Raw genomic sequence first — 5602 nt, 5'->3', positions numbered from 1 at the left:
TGGAACTTGTATTTTTCTAAATAGACTAACATTACCATAATCACTTCCATTTTGACCAAGGAGACATTTAGAAGAACTTTTCTCTCAGTATTTCGGATGGCTTCTTTTTTCCTACATTTTTATTCCTTTGTTTTTACCCTCACATATTGTAAACTGAACTCAAAAATGAGTGTGATTTCTATCATTGTAAAGTAAGATATGATCCCTTATTTACAAGACTATAGAAACTTTCAAAGAATATGCATTTTCGGTGATAAATAAAAAGTTTTGCTTTGTATACTATAAATATTAATGTAGATTTCAAATTCATTATGTATATTCATTATAATAATCCAATACCTATTACTCTTCTTGAATTTTTTAAACTTATCTGTCAAAAGTGCAGGGTACTGTCTTACTACTCTGAGAAAACTTACTTTATTAACATAGGTTTAGACACAAAAATGCTTTTTAAAATTCATTCAGTACGTATTTCAGGAGCACCTAATCCAGAAGTTATCATGATTGGAAAGATTTGTGGAAATCAAACAGCAAAACAAAATCCTACTTTGTACTCTGTGTCATTTTATTTCAATTCTTATAAATGTTAAGAAGGAGAAGTTTAAGGTAATGCCTATATGATCTCAGGGAATGTTACTGAAAAGGCTGGGTAATCCTTTCCCATGTTTTTATTCAACATGTCATAGATGGATCCTAGGAAGTGTGTCTATCAAAGGAGCTGAAAGCAGGGTGAGAATTAAAGGCAAAGACAAGTAAAAGCAGAAAGGGTTACAGTGGGGAAATTTAAGGAAAAACGAGGAAGCAGGGTCAGAGTAAAGATGAAGAGAAGAGAATATCAGAAAATGAACAAAACCAGAACTCTGCCTGGAAGACAGACCAGGGATTCCAGACTATTCCCTGAAAGAAAGAAAGAATTTTATAGAATAACTTCACTTTGAACACATGCATTTTCTGAAAGAGACTGGTTAGGAGAAGATGGTTAAGACTGAAGTTCAGGAAAGACTGGAGGGTATACTATTTACAAAGCCTGTTCTTATATGCAATCTGTGTAATTGCAGTGTACTTAATTAAATACTGTGGTTCTATTTTTATGTTAATTCCCACTGTTTGGGTTGACTTTTTATTTATTTTTCTGTATCTCCTGGTACAACATTATTTCTTAAGAAAGTCTATTATTCCTGTTCTTTATCGCATTTTGCTTTGCTCTGAATTATAGTCATACATTGCTTAACTGTGTGAATATTTCCTGCAAAATGTTTTCAGAGGCAACTCTGCCACTGTACCAACATCATATAGGTGCTTTGACAAATCAAGACTCTTACACGGCAACACACGAAGCAAGACAATCTTGTGGGACTACAGTAGTATGTGCAGTCCATTTTTTACCAAATTATCATGCTGTGCTCAGAGAACATGACTGTGCTCTTACTCTACATATATCTTCATTCTCTTAACTATGGACAACGAGGATAGTACTTCAAGTCACAAATAATGCTTTACTCACAGTACATATTCATATGCTTTAATGGAGCTATATGAGATTTTTCTTTGCATTAGACATTCAGGGTCAGGGCTGGGGATTTAGCTCAGTGGCACAGCTCCTGCCCAGCAAGTGCAAGGTCGTGAGTTCGATTCCTGGTACCAGAAAAAAAAAAAAACAAAAACAAACAGACAAACAAAAAAAGATATTCAGGGTCAAATTTAATGCACCTTGTCTATTTTTATTGCACATATTACCTCCTATTATCCAAGTTCAATGAGAAAGGGATGAAGGCATTTTATAATTAAACATATTAACCACACTTCATATTATAATTTTAATTTTAAAAAATATTTTGTATATTTAAAAACATTTTGAAACGTTATTTTTTCTAATATGCTTAGATGTCACAAAGATTCAAGTTAAATCTCTTCATTTTCTTTCTTTCTTTTTGTCTTTTTGAGACAGGGTCTCGCTGTGCAGTTCAGGTTGGCCTTGAGCTTACTTTGTAGCCCAGGCTAGTCTCAAGCTCACAACAATCCTCTTGCCTCAGCCTCTCAAGTGCTGGGATTGCAGATGAGTGCCACTATGCCCAGCTAAATCTCTTCATTTGCATTTGCTTTACTTCTTGTTTTGATGAACTGGCTGATCCAAATCTGAATGCATTATTCTTGTATTGCTGCTATAAAATTTTTATCAAAAATTTATATTTAAATTTGAATATATATATATATATATATATATATATACATACATAATCTCATAATTCTGGAGAACAGAAGTAAATCTCACTGAGGTAAAAGTTAAGATGATGATACACACCACTTCCATCTGACCAAGTACTTTTGCTTTCTCTTTCTATAGACTTTGTGATTATACTAAATCTGCTCAAGTCATCAGGAATAATCTCTAATTTACAGCAGCCTAAATTCCATCTGCAACCTTAGTTTCCCCTTTTGCAGTGTAAGTAACAAACTCACAGGTTTTGCTTTAGAATTCAGGATGTAGACATCTTTTTAGAACCATTATTCTGTTTACATTGCATAAATATTATTCTTAAGTAATTCATCTCCAAGATTCAACACCATTTCCTTATATACTTGGAATACCAATAATCTTTTTAATCACTCTGTTATCCACACAAAATGCACTCACTGCATTTGGTTATGTCTCTTAGTTATTACATTTGTATGAGCTATCACATCCATTTTTTTCATGAATTTCTTTTTTTTTTTTTTTTTTTTTTTTTGGTTTTTCTCCGGTACCGGGAACTGAACTCACGACCTTGTGCTTGCCAGGCAGGCACTGTGCCACTGAGCTAAATCTCCAGCCCCTTTTTCATGAATTTCTTAAAAAATATTCAATCCTTTGTACTGCAGTGTGTCTCATTTTTTTTATTTATTCCTTTGCTTTGTCATATAGATAGCTAGCACCCTTTTCTATTTAAATCTTCAACTATATCTAAAAACCAAAGAAAATTAAAGCTTAATATATTTGTGAAAAATACGTGTCAGCTGATCCCATTTTATATTGTATCACAGTAGGACTAGAATATCTTCCTGCCCCAGTGTATTAAAGGTTTTATCATCTATTTACCAGTTAAAATTTCAGCACTACTATCAGCCATTTCATTATGTAAACCTGCCAACACTAAAAGTATTGCTGAATTTGTATTGCAGATTAACTGCCTGTAGTATCTGAGGAACTTTTTGTTTCCTTACCACATCTAATAATCTCTGGAAAGTCTGTCTTCCTTCTCATCTATTTTATCTGTACTAAATTTTTCTAATATTTTTTGAAATTTTCATTGAAGAATGTACCCTTGCAGGTTTTCTAGAATTGATATAGAACCTTCTGTACGATATCATATATTTGCATATATATTAATTTTATTGTTTTAATGATGGTTTTGAGAAAGGATGAATAACTTGTGTACAAAAAGTTTGTTCTTTATTTCGCTCCCTCAATTACTTTATTTGTAGAGACAGAGATAACAAAATTTCTGATTTTGGGAGTTTGTGGTTAGAAAATATAGAGAAAAGTTTAGTTTTAAATTTACTTTAAAATATCTATGAATGTTATTATAACTACCATATTTCCTAGCCTTCTTAATAGGACAATTTATATGTTAGTTAGATATGTATTTTAATATTCTAAGTCTGATGCATGCAGTGCATAGATTCCTGAACTCCTTGCACTGAATGATAATTTCTTCCCAAGAGAGTGGATTTTAGAGAAGGGACTACGGCTTTAAAACAATATGGCTATCAATTTGGAATTCTACTGGACTGATTATCTGAATTAACTCTTAATCTCCAGGCAATGGAAATACAATTGAAAATTCAGACTTTAATGTTTAAGTGATTCATAAAATGAATTAACTTCTCAGCTGCTATTACCCTGAGGATCTAAAATATTTATCATAGCTTCCCAAATTATCTATGTTTTATTCATTAAAGAGTATATATGCAAAACCAATTCATTACTTAATAAATTTTATTTTCCCTTTACTGTGCACCATTTTTTATTGTTATATATTGGGCATAGAGCAATGACCAAAAAAATATATTTTTTTATATTGTTCTTGCCTGTGAAGCTTGTTTTCAGTTTTCAGGAATCACATGTGAATTTCAGTCCTTCATCCAGGAAAACGTAAGGATGACTTTGGCACTAAAGGCAATTCTGCTATTTGGGATAATTTTAGAAAGAGCCTGTGTGCTAGTTTTAATCATATAATGTGAGAATAATTCAAACACTACATTAAAAATGGCTTAAAAATAATTTATTTTGTTAGCAGTCCCATTGTTAATCTGATACTTGCTGAAGTGTTTAATTAGGGAAGTAGAAAATTATCAGTTTGATAAATAGATATAGAAAGAAATTAGATATTATGTACTTTTGGAAAAAAATGGGGAGTATATATATTGGAGGAATCTGAATTTTTCATTGCCTTGAGAGGCCAAGAATGTTCACAGACTCAAGTGAGGTCACCAAGAAAGTTTGCTTGGAACACTATGGCTAACATTGTTTCTGCAAAGGGAGTAACTTTGTTTGAAACTGCCAAGCTTCAGAGAAGGCCTTGAGCCACCCTTGGCTTCTATCACCAACTACTAGTAAGAAGTTTGGGGTATGTAGTAAAGGATTGTGTAGGGTGAACTAGCCATCAGCTTTGCATTTTTCTTTCACAGAAACCTGACCCTGTTAACCATTAGGGAATAAAGGCTACTGCCTTAGTACCACCTACAAATATACTGCAAATTTCTCTGTTAGACAACTTAAACTGGACATTACACAAAAGATGACTCAGAGAATGTAAGCCAACATAGTACTAACTTGCAGGAGTGGAAAAGCCCAGCCAGGTTCTAAAAATCAGAGATGTGGGATTACACAAACAAGTTGTCCGTGTAGACCTAATATAGCACAAGAACTTGTAGAAGGAAATTGTTAAAAATTTAAGAAATGCTAGCAAAAAATAATGTTGAACATTTTTTCATATATTATTCACCATTAGTATTTCATCATCTGAGAAGTGCATATTCATCTCAGATATCCATTTTTGGATTGAGTCTTTGAATTTTGGCGGCCTATTTTTTTTTTTTTAATTCTTTATATGTTCAGGATAGAAGTCCTATTTTCTGAGGGGCAGTTGGCTAAAATTTTTTCCCAATTTGTGAGGTTTTTTTTTTACTCTGTTGGTGATTTCTTTTGATGTGCAAAAGCTTTTCAATAAGATATGATCCCACTTGTTGATTCTTTGAAGGATTTCCCATGTAGGTAAATGGATGCAACTAGAGACCATACTCATAAGTGAAATAAATAGGACCCACATGTGTGAACATCATATTGTCTGCCTAGTGTAAGAACATGAAAGAGTAAATAAAACATAAAATGTATAATACATAATATGAAGAGAAGGAAATTGTGCAAAGGAAGAAACAACTGGGATGAGGGAAAGAAGAAAAAGAAAGTATTAAGGCTATATATATAGAAGGATAGCCAGTGTAAGTGTACTGCTGATGTCTGGTGATTTATTGAAAGGAACAGTTGCTGGGTGTGTTTGCACATGCCTGCAATCCTAGCACTTGGGAGGCTGAGGATCATTGCAAGTTCGAGACCAGCCTC

This window comes from Chinchilla lanigera, unplaced genomic scaffold (genome assembly GCF_000276665.1).
Source record: "Chinchilla lanigera isolate Chin_1 unplaced genomic scaffold, ChiLan1.0 scaffold00023, whole genome shotgun sequence".
NCBI lineage: Eukaryota > Metazoa > Chordata > Mammalia > Rodentia > Chinchillidae > Chinchilla > Chinchilla lanigera.
This window is presented reverse-complemented; position numbering follows the sequence as displayed.